Genomic DNA, 16,807 nt, shown 5'->3' on the forward strand with positions numbered 1-16,807 from the left:
TCCATGCGGTGGTTCTTAGCTATGTTTGATAAATCGATCCAGCAGTTTGAAGAATATCAGCTCTTTTTCAAAATGATGTTAGGTATTTTTGGTATAAAATGGATTTTTTTGGCAAAATGCGTATTTCATTTTCAATTGCAATTTTTAGTTTAGAATTTTACAGAATGCCAAAGCTCTAGAACAAAAAAAAACACATTTTTTATTAAAAAAATGATTAAAGGGAAACACTTAACATGTGCAAATATATAAAACGGACAAATTATTGATTTTTTTACTTTGTTTCGGTATATAGTAAGTTTTGTCAATTTTCCTCAAAATATACGTAATAATTAGGATTGTTAAAATGTGTGTGCAATAAAATTATACACGAATATATTCCAAAATATTATAAATATTTAGCATACTTCATATATACCTAATCATTTACGTCCACTAATTAATACTTAGTACCTAACCTAATACAACTAAATCAAAAGTCGGTAAATTATCATTTGTACTTAGTCAATGGATTATTTCAGTTTTTAACTTGGTAGTGGTAGTTTTTTAGGGTTTTAGGGTTAGAAAAAGGTTTTCGGTTTCAAAAAAATACTCTAAGTATAATAAATTTAAATTAAACAACCTAACAACCCTTTAGTATACGTAATGATATAAATAAAAAATTACGATTTTTTTAAACCGTTCATTTTAATACTATACCTAACCATGCGATATACGTCTTATATACCTAACGGAAAATAGTAGGTATATTGACGAAAGTGGGCAGACTTCTGGATTTAGTATAAAATATATCTTTTTTTGTATTAAATATCGTGTAATATGGCGATTTATAAGAATTGAAAGGATTAAAGGAAATCTAGAAAGATGATAGCTCAAAAAAGGCGGTTTTAGACATTTTAAATTACCATACAAAATTAATACTCATATATATGTATAAAAATCGAATTTTTGTATTGTTTTTGCTTTATTTTCAGCTTTTTATTGAAGATAGAATAACATTTTGGCTTTTATTTTGGTCACATTTGCGTGATAGAGCTGTTAACAGAGCGACTATTTTGGGGTCATTTTAAACCTATTTTACATTATTTTTCGGTCAAAAACTGACCTAAATCTGTTAAAGTAAGCTATTTATTTCTTAAAATGAAGTACAAAAAAAGATTTGCATAATTATTTTTTTACTTTTTATGTGTTGATTTGATAGAGGTATTACTCGACAGATTTCTTTTAAATATGGTAGTAAAACATGATTATAACGCTGAAATTCTATAAATTATAAAAAAATAAAGATCTATACTTACATATTTTTTCAATATTTTCTGGTAAAATCCATTAAAATCCATCAGCAAGCCACTTTGCTCACGTCATTACGGGTCCTCACAGGCACTTCACAAATTACCAAAAAATACTATATTTTGACCAATGTCCGTCCAAAACTCAACTTTAATTGCAAACTATATTAAAATCCGGTCATTTTGATATGCAATACAAAATAGGCCTATAAGAATCTTATTAAGTATTTTCGCGTGGAAGTTTGCGAATTTTTGGCGCGGGGCGCAACGCGCCGCGTATTTAGGCCTAGCGCGCGCGCCGCTCGCTGCCAGCACTGACTCGTCACGGCTAAACGTGTCCCGATAAGGATAAACGCACCATTTACTACACGTGTCCATTTTTTTCTGTTTTTCAGGCACTGTGATTTTTTCCGTATTTTTTCACACTCCGGGTGGAAGTTGGGGTTCGGTGGGGTGCTCGTACGCGCGAAGTCTGGCCGCCAAATGACGCCGCGCACGGCTGCCCGCTAGGCGCGACCCGCGGCTACGCTTGCCATCAATCTAGTCTTGAGTAACAGATTTAAATTGACTAAAAAAATTGGCTTTGTGGGAAGTTCTTATTTACAATTTACTAATTGTGGTTTGTTGATAATCAATATTAATTAGCTTTGAAAAATTATGTTATGAAAATGGTTATTAAAAATCATATAAGAATCTTAATTGATTTGCTAATGGATCTTATAAGAATCTGATATGAAGACTTTAATTTGACCAACTAAGACTATCAGTATACAATTTGTACTACATTTAATTAAGAAGTTATTAATTTTAAAGTAAAATATATTTACGGCAGGTAATAGGTATAATGTAATGCAGTACTCTACATTAGGTATATAACAATTATAGCCCTGGTTTGTAGAAACCCGTATTCTGTATTTTTTTTTATTTTTATTATAGGACTTTATTACACAAATTGACTAAGTCCCACAGTAAGCTCAATAAGGCTTGTGTTGAGGGTACTTAGACAACGATATATATAATATATAAATATTTATAAATACTTAAATACATAGAAAACACCCATGACTCAGGAACAAATATCCATGCTCATCACATGAATATATGCCCTTACCAGGATTTGAACCCGGGACCATCAGCTTCGTAGGCAGGGTCACTACCCACTAGGCCAGACCGGTCGTCGATTGTATTTGGGCCGATTAAATTTTTCGTCAAATTTAGATAAAGCTTGTTTAATTCTAGCTAGGATAATTATGAAATTTAGTAAAAAAATCGTAGCTAAATGGAAGATTTTTTATGATATAGGTATGTAAAGTGAAATTTCCATCAAATTTTAGCAATAAGTACCGACAAAAATAGAAAATCGTCAATGAAAAAAAAATTAAAACATATATATTGTAATACAGTCAACAACCCTATTGGACGTACACCCTATTGTCCCTAGTGTGTCTTTTTTGTTTGCTTATCCGTTGCTGTATGTACTACTTTTTTTTGACCAATTTTAAATTCGTATCTGAATTGGTTACCTACGTGACAGGCTATGCCTAGTGTAGGATCCGGTATATCCTTATTTGTAAATACTTAAAATTACTTACATATTTATTTATTTAATCTTTATTGCACAATACATGAAGGTACAAATGGCGGACTTAATGCCTTAAGGCATTCTCTACCAGTCAACCAATCATACATACATACATACCTAATTGTCTCTTAGTTTTAAGACTACATAATTTTGTTACTTCCAAATTCTTTGTGTACAATAAATTATTTTTACTTTACTTTACTTTACTTTTCTTTTCGGTGAAGGAAAACATCGTGAGGAAACCTGCATACATCTGCGAAGAAATTCAAAGGTGTATGTGAAGTCCCCAATCCGCATTGGGCCAGCGTGGGGACTATAGCCCGAGCCCTTTCGCGTATGAGAGGAGGCCTGTGCCCAGCAGTGGGACGTATATAGGCTGAATTATTATTTTTTTATTTATTATTATTACTTTAAATAATTAATAATAAACAAAGATTGAAAACAGGAACCTATCAAAGGTATCCTGATAATTAATATTGTGATGCTGGACAAAGGCGTATAATATATGTAGTAGTTAGTAGTAGTAACTATTTACTAGTAGGTAGTAGGTGTAACTAAAGTGTTATTGTACAAAAATAAACATACAACAGGGAAAAAACACACTTATTGGATTTGGAACTTATTCCTTGATATAATATTGAAAAGGATATAGAAAACTATCTGAAAGCCTTCTAAATAATAGATCAAGATTTCTTGGAACTTTTTGACTTGTTATTTTGCTCATTCAATTAAAACATTTTAAATAAATACCTGGAACTAATGCGTAAAAGTAAGTATTATATTTATATTTTATTTATAGTTTTTAAAATTAGACAAAATAATAATAAATTAGTATCATTTAGTAACTTAAATTATGATATAAAAAACGATAGAGCATTTAAAATTAATGCCTTTTATTTGGTTAACTTTATTTAGAGGCTGTCAATACCTAAAGCGCGCACACTGTCTATTTGTATCGGAGTAAATGAGATAGCACTGTCGCATGTTACTGGGCCTGGGCAAGGGAATAATAAGAAAAATATTTAAATAAAGAAAGTGGATTATTAGTGTAATATTTAACTCGACCACGGTTTAGATATAAATGTTTTGAAATTGTGATTTTAATTGCAGACCCATAAGTCAAAACAATAAAGACATAAAACCGTTTAATTGTGATTTTAAGACCAAATTTTGCAATTATTTTCTATCGAGCCAATTTCGTTCAATCGTGTATCGAGTACGACCACGGTCTTTGAAATATAATTAATATGAACATATATTTTTCTTACTTGACTAAAACAAATAGTCTTTCTTAAAAAACTGTTTAAGTAACATCAATTTCAAGGACATTGGGTGTTGATAGCCTCTTAAGAGGGAAGAATAGCTTTGCGATCCTAGCGAAATAAAGATACTTTTTCTATGAAATTCCATTTCGGGATAAAACGGTTTCCACTAACTAAATCTTAACAAATCACTTTGAATTTGATGTCGATCGTTTTAGCATAAAGGTTTTCCTTTAAAAATGTAATGCAAATTATGAAATAAAAACCTATAAACCTAGTTTTTCATTGTGTCAATAACTTACTAAAAATCATGGAGAATGGAAAATATTTAGAAGTGGAAAAACGTTTTCTCTTATATGAACGATCACGTGGTATTCTTCCCTCTTAAGAAATGGTAATTTACGGATAATAATTCTGCTATGCTGTCGGAATAAATATCTGTCAACAATAAATAAATATATAAATATTATAGGACATTATTACACAAATTGACTAAGTCCCACAGTAAGCTCAATAAGGCTTGTGTTGCGGGTACTTAGACAACGATATATATAATATATACATATTTATAAATACTTACATACATAGAAAACACCCATGACTCAGGAACAAATATCCATGCTCATCACACGAATAAATGCCCTTACCAGGATTTGAACCCGGGACCATCAGCTTCGTAGGCAGGGTCACTACCCAGACCCACTAGGCCAGACAGGTCGTAATAATATATCCTTATCCTTTCGCATTTTCTCAAAGGTTAGCTGGAAGAGACCCCTCTTAGGGATAAGTTCGCCTGTGTACATATTTTTTTTGTTTTGTTTTGTCTGTTTTATGTTAACCTGTTTATGTGCAATAAAGTGACATACATACATACATACATGAAATGTTTTTTTCACCACGCCAGCTCGAAACGGCTCCCTTGAAATTTAAAAAAAAAACTGTTGAGAAAATAACAGAGGTCTGGGCATTGTGAATGTCATCTCGCTTTGTGTGGTAGGGCACAGCCAGTGGATGTCATTCCAGATCTAGAGCAGAGCCCAACTGGGGAAGTACCTCCACCTTACAGAAAACCGCAGCCAAATAACACTAGACCCTACTCAGAGTGTTGTGTTCCTGCCGGTGACTAAGGTTGCCAGAGCTCAACGAGGGGGGGGGGGGGAGGGTCGGCAACGCGCATTAGCAGGCATACATAGGCTACGGAGACTGCTTACCATCAGGCGGGCCGTATGCTTGTTTGCCACCCAAGTAGTATAAAAAAAAATTGCATTTTGTCTACATGAGGGGCAAAGTAATAAAAATGGTGATTTTGACTTTTAAGCAGGTAACGATTTTGAATGATACAAATTTAATAGAGTTCATTTACATTTGATTTGTAATATTTTATAGTTCTGACGACCTCTCTGGCTTAGTGGGTAGTGAGTGACCCTGCCTATGAAACCGAAGGTCCAGGGTTCAAATCCTCGCAAGGACATTTATTTGCGTGATGAGCACGAATATTTGTTCGTGAGTCATGGTTGTTTTCTACGTATGTAATTTATATAGTATATATATAGTTGTCTAAGTTCCCACAACACAAGCTTTATTGAGCTTACTGTGGGACTTACTAAATTTGGGTAATATTGTCCTATAATAACGGTTTTTTTTTCTGCCAAATACATAAATGACTTTCGTATTTTCCTGATTGCAAATATTGCAATGCACTAAGTTACAAAAGTATTTTGGCGTAGACAAGCTAGTATAATTACATATTTACATTAACAATAGGTTATTTATAATTTTTATTTCACAGGGACAAAAAGGAGGGTGTCACAAAGCTACCCCATTTTATTGTATACAATGTAATGAAAGTATAATACAACTAACATTTAAGAGAGAAAGAGAGAGTAGATAATAATTTAATTAGATAATAGTATTTTTTACAGAGATTGGATGCAACTTAATCCATACAGTATGTCAACTCGAATGGAGATGGGCAGGACACATTGCTAGAGCCAACAATGGACGTTGGAGCGAACACATCTTACTATAGTATCCTACTCAAATTACTTGTTTATTTACCTTATCTTAGTAGTGGGGTAGTGGACCCTAAGGTTGTCTGGAAGAGATCGCTCTTTAGCGATAAGACCGCCCGTTGTCTATTATAGTCCAAGTTGTGTGTTTAATTTGTATGTCGTTATGTTTTTTCCATATCGGTGAGCAATAAAGAATATTTGTATTGTATTGTATCCAAGAGACACTAGAAAGAATAGCACAAGAAACAGTGGCCAGCAGATCAGCGCTGACTCTTGGGTTAGCATTTATGCTGAGGCGGGACCATTTCGTGGTAAACTATTTATTTATCCTATGTTTCTTTCTTTTGTATGTTATAGTTTATCACGAATAAATGCGATGATTTCTAATTTCTGATTTCAGAAGACGCGCTGGAAAGACGACATAATACAACTGGCAGGTAAAAAATGGCAAAGAACAGCTAGAAACCGACAGAAATGGCTTTGCAAAAAAAATGGGCGCCCAAGCGGACTTTAATATAGATTTAAACTGTAATACTACTAACAAATAAATTAAATTCTAAACTAACCAAAACAAATACCTACCAAAAATAAAATACACCGTGTTTTTATTGAACTCCATTAACTTCGGGGTATCCGTAAGTACGTTTAAAGAAACTAAATAGCTAAATTTGCAAAAATATTTTTTTTTTTGCTGTTTTTGTAAGTATTTTTATTTTTATATAAAGTAATTAAATGTAGCATATAGCGTTGTTGTAACACGGGCATTACATTGAACTCAACCAAACAATTGAAAACTGTGACATATCAATGTCATTTCGAACATCAATCGTCCGAGATAGTACTTTACGTTTAGTAGCAAATGTATGAACTCGTACTGAACACTAATCAATATGTAAACAGGCCCTAAGGCAAGTGTACACGCTCGTAAGGGCCTTATAAAATAAAAATTAAATATTGATTATCTCCGAAATGGAGTTAATTAGAATACCGGTGTCTTTGAGAAAGTTACTTAATTTAAGCTCAGGGATGCACCCTTGAAATTAACGGAAATCAAAAAAACACAATTAATGTACATATACAACGTGTCTCTACCCTATGGACATATATGAATAGGACGTGTCGATCAGGGTATTTCTAACCTATGTACAGAGTCTCATTCCAAACGACACAGTATTAACGGATAAATTAATGATTTACGATATAATACTTCGGAACAGCCTGATGTGTAGATACATGGTAATGAAAGAGTATGTCATGTCACTAGTGTAATTTTAATCTTATCGTTATCGTGAACGACTAATACAATGTGCTCCTATTTATATATGAATTATTTGAATTAATGTAACTTTTGAAATATTTTTATATTTATCTAATCAAATAATTTACCTTATTAGAACATTCCTGAGAAGGAACTCTAGTCGGGATCTCGGTCAATGTCCAGAGAGACACGTTGTGTTAGACAATGTAAACCGTTAAAAAACAGTTACAAATTCGTGTGCAAGTCTTCTTCAAATTTATTATAAAGTACAATGTGGCCAAAAATACTAAAAGAAATTATTTTTCATTTCTCATTCTATTAAAGTAGGTCGTTGTTGTTCTAAAATGTGTGCAGAAAATGATACGTTTCTACATGATACGTTTTTTTTCTTTTTGTGAACGATAAGCAGTTAAAATGTTGGTTTTCCATGGATAAATAACGATATTTTTGCCTACATATATTGTTAATTGAAAGTAAGTACCCGCAAGAAATGCTTACTACTGAAAATTTTATACTTATTAGCCGTGTTTTTTAAACGTGTATTTTACTTTGCTCGTATTAGAAATGAAAAGTAGAGTGTTTAACTCTCCCTTGGTTAACAAATTACTATACAAGGTGCCCACGAGGAAACGGAAAAAAATTAACCACCTATTCCCGAGGTCATAAGAAGGAAAAAATCTTATACAAATTGAAGTAAATTCCGGCAAAAAAAATGAGTTTTTTTTTTACTTTGTTCTTGGAAAATTTATAGATTAATATGAATTGCTAGATTTTTTTTCGTAAAAACTAGTCTATTTGGAAAATTTATGGATTAATATGAATTGCTAGTTTTTTTTTATACTATGTCGGTGGCAAACAAGCATACGGCCTGCCTGATGGTAAGCAGTCTCCGTAGCCTATGTACACCTGCAACTCTAGAGGAGTTACATGCGCGTTGCCGACCCTAACCTCACCCCCCTCGTTGAGCTAAAAACTAGTCCATTCAAAGGGTTCCTTGTCACTTTGATATCTGTCAATAAGGCAGTCTAGAACCTACCCATAGTGGCGACATGCATTGCCATCAAAAAGGCGTTATGCACTGAAACACAATTTTTTTTTTAATTGGTATTATCTCTGATAATAGGTGAATTAAAAAAAGTTTATATGACATGTTTGTCTCTAAATACGATCAGGAATATACATATAAACTGTTAAAATCATTCCATTTCCTCAAGGGCACCGTATATAGCGGCATATTAATGATAATTTTAACAAACCTTTGCCATTCTGTATAAAAGCTATTGGAGAATATTTTGAAAAAGAATATTTCACGTTTCATTTCGAACGCCATTTTGTAAGAAAAATATGCCTTTCTTTTACGATCTATTTTGTTTTTCGGTAAACGTACCTGATGTAGGTAAATTTGTAAAAAATTGTACAATAATATTTATTTATTTTATTTAAGAGGGAAAAATAGCTTTGCGATCCTAACGAAATAACGGTACTTTTTCTATGAAATTCCACTTCGGGATAAAACGGTTTCCACTAACTAAATCTTAACAAATCACTTTGATTTTGATGTCAATCGCTTCAAAATTATATATTATAGGTTTATAAGGTTTCGCATTTTTGAAAAAAAAAATATTTTTTGTCTCAGCAGATTCCACCAATAAGAAATATGTACCTACTAAGAAATACAATAAAGACTAAGCATAAGTCTATTATGATTCGGTACTATAGTCTATAAAATAACCCATTATATTGTTGAGCAGCCTAACTGCGCATTATTTATAAAATAACCCATTATATTGTTCAGCAACCGAACTGTACATTATTTATAAAATAACCCATTATATTGTTGAGCAGCCTAACTGTGTATTATTCATAAAACAACCCATTATACACCGTGTTTTTATTGAATTCCATTAACTTCGGGGTTTCGGTAAGTACGTTTAAGGAAACTAAATGGCAAAGTTAATTTAAAAAATAATAATGAGTTTATTTATATAAAAAGTAATTAAATGTTGCATATAGCGTTTTTATAATACGGTCATAACATTAAACTCAACCAAACAATTGAAAACTATGACATTTCAAACATCGATCGTCCGAGACAGTACGTACTTACATTTAGTAGCGTATGTATTTACTCGTACTAAACACTAATCAATATGTAAACGGGCCCTAAGGTAAGTGTACACGCTCGTAACAGCCTTATTTCCGAAATTGAGTTAATTAGAATACCGGTTTCTTTGAGAAAGTTACATAATTATAGCTCAGGAATGCACCCTTGAAATTAACGTAAATAAAAAAACGACGGTGTATTGTTGAGCAACCTAACTGTGCATTACTTATAAAATAACCCATTATACTTTTGAGCAGCCTAACTGTGCATTATTTATAAAATAACCCATTATATTGTTGAGCAACCTAACTGTGCATTATTTATAAAATAACCCATTATATTGTTCAGCAGCCTAACTGTGCATTATTTATAAAATAACCCATTATATTGTTGAGCAACCTAACTATGCATTATTTATAAAATAACCCATTATATTGTTGAGCAGCCTAACTGTGCATTATTTATAAATAAATAAAAACAGGTAACTGTGAGTCGGACTCGCGCTCGAGGGTTCCGTACAAACCTGTAGGTATATAAGTAAAAGGTCACACATCACGACAATAGAGTCATATATAAATTATTTTAAAAATTTAAGGTTTTCGCAATTTTTCCTGTATCTGTGCTAGACGTTGCTTCGTACCAAATTTCAAGAATCTGAGTTCACGGGAAGTACCCTGCAGGTTTTGATTCCCTTGCGAGTGTCGAAAATTTGCGGCATAAACGGCTGTATCTTTAGATTGCGTTGGCTTAGAAGTTTGTTTTTTTCACAGCTCCAAGGGACAGTAGACCTGAGTATTTGATATAAATTCAAGCTTGATACCTCTACGCGTTCCTGAGAAAAAGGGTCTTGACAGACAGACAGACGGACAGACGGACAACAAAGTGATCCTATAAGGGTTCCGTTTTTTCCTTACGTACGGAACCCTAAAAATAACCCATTATATTATTGAGCAGCCTAACTGTGCATTATTTTGTAAATTACCAAGTGTTTTATTAGTACAGTCCCGGCGGACCGGACTTTAATTGTTGGGCTATTTAGGATTCTAGATAATGTTGCCAATACTAACGGTATGAAGTAATCCCTCATGACATTAATGTCATCAACAATAAATGTCCGTGGCTTACCTGAGCTGTGTCACCTATACAATGATTTTAGAAGAAAGAAGAAGAAAGAAGAAATGACATTTATTCCATAAAGCACACATACACAGGACAAGAAGATGAAAGAAATAAGATAGAAAGAACAACAAAACAAAAACAAAAAAAAAACAACAGATATAAAATTAAATTATGTACACATTAAAATCCGAAAATTACACACTTGGGTCCAGCAATGTGTGCAGTAGGGAAAAGGTCCTGTCTCAGCATATTGTTGCTATTCGCAAACGAGGCAAATTGCAACGCTGTTATTCTGCCAAGGCCTTGGGGAGTGACATATAAATATTAATAAATAGGTTTATATAGTAATATAAAAAGGTATTAAAAAAAAAGAACTAATAATATAGTAAAATTATAGTATAGTATATAGTATAGTATAGTGAAGATTAAATTAAATTAAAATATTAAATATTCATGCCAATAACAATTTATACCAATTTATACCTCTAAAATAATAACAATAATTAATGTGCAGCGGGTCCAGATTTAATTTGAAAGTGTAAAAGAAATTCACGCAGTTTCCGTTTGAAACCGAAATTGGAACCACAGTTTCTAATAGTATAATTTTATTATACATATAATATAATTTTACATATACACATAATACAATGATTTTAATTGCTACTTGTATTTACAGTTTCTGGTTTGGCCCATGCATGTTTGTCTGTAAAGTCTAATGCTCAACGATTTTCCGCTAATATTATAACCAGAGTAACCGGAACTCTATTTTCAACTCCTACGCTTACTCTGGTCTACCAAACTACTACTCTACCAAAACTGATGTATGGAGTGAGCACTCTATTACTTCTTATTCCATTGTGTAAGCTGTGTAGGTACAAGAATATGACTATTAGGTACATTTTTTGATGAGTATCAACAGTTTTACCCTTCTCGGGCATACAATTATTTTTATCTTAAACTAGGTTCTAATATTTTATCTTAAACTATATTTTAATATACATTTAGGTTTACATAGTTATAAAAAAAAATTAAGTTATAGAAGAATTTGTCGATTAAAATTTTTTTTAAGAATCTTTTAAAAGTATTTCCTTCGAGGCTTTTTATTTCGTTTGGCAGATGGTTGAAGACATTAATAGCAGATATGAACGTACTTTTTTTAGGGTTCCGTAGTCAACTAGGAACCCTTATAGTTTCGCCATGTCCGTCTGTCTGTCTGTCTGTCTGTCTGTCTGTCCGAGGCTTTGCTCCGTGGTCGTTAGTGCTAGAAAGCTGAAATTTGGCATAAATATATAAATCAATAAAGCCGACAAAGTCGTACAATAAAATCTAAAAATTTAATTTTTTTTAGGGTACCTCCTCTACACGTAAAGTGGGGGTGAATTTTTTTTTTTGTCTTTAACCCTAGAGTGTGGGGTATCGTTGGAAAGGTCTTTCGAAAGTAATAGGGGTTTTCAAGATACATTTTTTGATAAAGTGATTATATACGGAGATAATCGCTCCGAAAGAAAAAAAAAATGTGTCCCCCCCCCCCCTCTAATTTTTGAACCATAGGTCCAAAAAATATAAAAAAAATCGTGGAAGTAGAGCTTAAGAAAGAAATTAAATGAAACCTATAGCGGACATGATCAGTTCAGCTGTTTTTGAGTTATCGCAAAAAGTTTTCCCTTCATAGTAAAAAGACTTACTTTCATTAGGTACTGATTATGCAAATTTGCCTATTTGCTTAACTCGGGTGAAAGGTACCGTTTCATCCCTTGGTTAAGAATTTACTATACTTTAAGCTCCAGTTTAGCTTATTGTGACGGAAGAGTAACTACGGAACCCTACACTGAGCGTGGCCCGACATGCTCTTGGCCGGTTTTTTTATATATTGAGGTGCTAGTTCTCGGAAGTACCATATTGTACTTACATTGTGATCTGATATTTACTTTGCATGACTACTTAGTACTTACCTACCTCGGGAATGTTTAGTATGCTTAGGGCCTAAGTAACTCTTAGGTAATTTGGACATTATGAAACGGGCCCTAAGCATTCTGCAAAACTTGGTACTTTATATACCAGTTAAGCGTATTTGAAGATTGTGACACGTCTACGATGACCTTATTCGTCAAATAAGTGGCAAGTATTCAGGACTTTACTTAGACATTGTGAAACAGACCCTTAATGGCCTAAATAACGCAGTTAACCTATTTCCCTTCTGAAAGTTACAGCTTTTCTCTTACATAGTAAACGTTATTAATAGTAATAAAAGTAGAAAGAGTGTAAATCATAAGGAAAATTCATCAACAATTTAAGTAGAAAAAGGCGCATTTAACACTTTTAGGTCTCCGCAGCAGTACATAACCAAGAATGAAACTGAATTATCTTTAAAAGATGAAAGAATAAAATTGTATATTATATTATAATTTTCACTCTATCGTTAGTCTGTTGGGGCGACATCTGTTGACACATAGAAAAGATAACTATAGCGACCTCTAGTGTTGAGTAGCAGTACTACTTGTAGTTGCACGTAGCTCATGTTCTCACGATACTATATTTAAAAACATAATTGTGCATGAAATTAAAATCGCTAATTGATCGGATTTACTTCTTCAATAAATACTGCTAATTACTTTAAAATATTTAATTGATTGGGATAATTATAAACAGCTGACAGGTGATGAGTCACCCTCTTGACTATAAAAAAAATTGACCTGTGTAGTTTTCCTAGTTGTCACTTTGGAAATGCAAGATATAATAGTAGAAAATGAACTGTATTACAATCAGTGTAGGTTTATTTTGACGTGATTGAATACTTAAGTTAACATGATTATTGACGTCAGTTTGTCTACTTCAATGCACATCGGCTGGAAGGGGACAGCTGTAATATTTCAGGCTTACAACACTGTCGAAAAAACTTGAATTTAATTACAACCAATCATGGCTTTTAATATCTGCTTTATCACAGGCCGATAAAGAATATAATCGCTTAAATTTTCTTCTCCTAATAAGACATTTTATCGTTCGAGACGGAAGTGGCATAAAAATAGGATTGCCAACAAAATTCAGTGACGTCACAGGCATGGATGAGGTCTTCTAAAATTACATGAGATCAAAAAAAAAACAATTTCACGACGTATGAACTGGATTTTGGCGAGAAATTAAATATTTAAGTGTTTGTTTCGGTGAACGACGCGTGTGAAGTATTAAACGAACATTAATAGAAGGTTTTACAGTGAGTTTTAAGACAGTTGTTAGTTTTGGTTGCATTGGATACAAAAATTGATATTTATGTGAGTATTACTTCGATTTTTCATACGTAATGCAGTTAATATAATCGATATTAATATACTACGACGTTCCTCACGTGTCTTGAAATTAAATTAGTGTTTATTAGACCAGTACTTGTCAAAATCGTGTCATGCTTTTACGGTTTCACTAGACCTAAAAATAAACCTGAGTGAGTATTTTAGGATATATATTTGGCGAATTTGACGCGCGAGGCCGGGTGAGTCGCGTGAAAGTGATTTTTATCGATATGCGCGCTAATAACGAAGGAATAACACTTGGCCTTGACTGGCTGAAACCCGCTTTCCATGGTATCATGTTACATGAATGCATCATTAAAAAAAAACATTTGAATTTTTTTCTATTACTTTTAAGCGCCATAACTCGCGTAAATTTCCTTCGTTTCTTTTTTCTTTTGTTAGATTATTCAACTGATCATAGTGACCTTGGAATGGAATTCACGAAATTATTTATCATGCGTGTGACTGACGTAATGCCTACATTCCAAGGATGCCATTTAAATACCTAATATGGGTAAATTAATTTGTATGCGATGTCAAACCCATTGCAAATTTACTGAATTTAATTTTCCTTTCAACTCATGTGGGCTGATGATAATGTTGAAGAGTGCAAGTGACCCAGTTTTATAGTTATTTGTGTACAAACTAAAATATTTTGAGCAGAGAAAAGTTGGAACTTGGTAGAAATATTTTAATGTCTTCTAATTTAGAACTGTTGTCTCACCTTGATATAAATGTAAACAGCTGATTTGTTTGTATTAAACAAAGTTAGTAATTATTCACACTAATCTTCTTATTTCCAAAAGCATTTGTTTTATTATTTGAACTTTGAACCTTGTTTTATGTAACAAAAATTCATATTATAATGTTATATCTTCAGGTGACAAGCAAAACTCACTAATTACCACCATAAGTTCATAGCCATAATTAACCATATTACTACTAAAATAAGGTTGATTTTTGTTTAATATTTTTTGAGTAATTAGCCTGTTTTGCTTGTCACCTGACAATATGTACATTTTCTTATGAATTCATGTGTGTGTGTACCAGTGGCGGATCGTTCAAAGAACTAGATTCCCACCGGCTTGTCTAATTTCAGCCCGTTGAGTACTTTCAGGATCGGTTTATAGAGAAAAGGAAACCAAAATTAGCTCCGGGTTCCCTACGAATATTTGTTACGCGCCGCCACTGGTGTGTACTATGTAATATGTACAATATTTTACACACAGGGCCTTACAAGGTGAAGTAGGTACCAAATATGAGACAATACTTACACCAGCAATGTGTAAAGCCCTTCACAAACAGAGCAATATTATACCAATATATCATAAAGCAAGATATATGATGATATATTTTACATACCATTTGACAGAGTCCACACACAAAGCTATAATATATATATTAGTATCTTACAATATCTTATAGAAATGCATCTTAAGATACCTTGAGATATATTGCTCGGTATATTACAATATATTTTGGTATATTTCATCTCTCTCACAATGTAGGTGCTAGACAGACAGCTATATATATTTTGGTATCGTTGTGTGTAGTGCTTAGCTATACTATAAGATATCTGTCAGTATCTTATGATATTATTATTGTATATTATTGCTCCCTCCCAGTAGGCCTAGCACATGATTGGCGTGACAGTATCTCATGGCGAGATAGACTACCCGTCCCTATTTAACTAACATGGTTAGAAAATTCTCGCCAGTCATGTGCTAGGCCTACAGGAATTTGTCTACCATTGTCCCGTACTATAACGTCCAGCATTAGCAATCTAGTGCATCAAATTTCTATAAGAAAGTACCTACTGTATGTTATTTTATCATTATTTTTAAATTCCATATTAATTTAAATAGTATTTTTTTATTTAATGTTAGCTATCCTGTAATGTTTTGAAAGTCCCATATTGGGATAACCTAGGGTTTTAAATCTTGTAGGGTTAGAGCCGTAGCTTTATTTGAAAGTGCACTGTAATATGTCAACCTGAAAAATAAACTATCTTCATCTTCAGAGGATGTATCTGATGTGGTTAGTACAATAATCTTCAATTTGTTTATGTACCTTGTAACATATTGTTGCAAGTAAATTACGACTTTAAAACACCTGTTGAGCCTGATAATTTTTATGACTAACAATGTTCTAATGTCCATCAGACAAATTTTGAAGCTGACCTCATCCTAGAAAGTTACCTAATAATTTGTTTAGCCTTAAACATGGAGGTGCTAAACAGGCAGAATTTTACATAATGTTTGTCTAAGTACTATTTGAATATCTTAGACAGAAAAATGGTAGCTATTAACACTATAACAAAATGAAAACTTCTGGCACGTATGACAAGCCATAGTAAAGGTCCCTAATAGGGTACTTTTGGGATTGGGATATTTTAAAATGCGGGGTAATTTTGAGAATAACAATAATAATAAAAAGAATAAAGGAATAATAAAAACAATATATTTGACCAACACCTTGAGAGACTCGCTAGGTGGTTGGATCAAGGGTCAGATGCAGAAGGCGGTGATCTTGGACACGGCGCGAATAGTCCGCCGGTTCCTCTCTTGGCCTTGCCCCGCTGCTGGCGGCACCCTAGGTTAGATTTTTCATAATGTGTTTATATCTTTTGTATTGTTTTGTGTTTTTATATTTTACTTTTATATACATATTGTAAAAAACCTATCGTAAGATAAAAAATGAAATAAAGGGTATAATAATATCTACAAAACACTTCATACTTTAGCAATACATACTTACATGGTAGATCTTACCAAGTCAACATCCTTATTGTTTCTAGAATGTCATGAGAGTGCATTTAAATATCAATCAATCAATTTTTCGTGTTATGGCTCCATCAAGGTGTTGATGATTCTGCCAATGTCGAGGTTGGATAAGAC

At 32.8% G+C, this 16,807-nt stretch overlaps 1 protein-coding gene and 2 long non-coding RNA genes across 3 annotated transcripts in view; 2 read left to right on the plus strand and 1 right to left on the minus strand.

The window, feature by feature from the left end:
* LOC133532959 (uncharacterized) overlaps positions 1–1,674 on the minus strand; it is an 89,208-nt gene extending 87,534 nt beyond the window's left edge. The window contains exon 1 of the long non-coding RNA XR_009801781.1: positions 1,296–1,674. This is a non-coding gene — a long non-coding RNA (uncharacterized LOC133532959). The remainder of the gene's footprint in view (positions 1–1,295) is intronic.
* The window catches only part of LOC133532960 (uncharacterized), a 149,495-nt gene that overhangs the window by 68,160 nt on the left and 64,528 nt on the right, over positions 1–16,807 (plus strand). The window lies entirely within an intron of this gene.
* LOC133532958 (ubiquitin carboxyl-terminal hydrolase 37-like) overlaps positions 13,658–16,807 on the plus strand; it is a 48,102-nt gene continuing 44,952 nt past the window's right edge. The window contains exon 1 of the mRNA XM_061871845.1: positions 13,658–13,895. The gene's annotated coding sequence lies outside the window, so the exon portion shown is untranslated. The remainder of the gene's footprint in view (positions 13,896–16,807) is intronic.

Source organism: Cydia pomonella, chromosome 28 (assembly GCF_033807575.1).
Source record: "Cydia pomonella isolate Wapato2018A chromosome 28, ilCydPomo1, whole genome shotgun sequence".
NCBI lineage: Eukaryota > Metazoa > Arthropoda > Insecta > Lepidoptera > Tortricidae > Cydia > Cydia pomonella.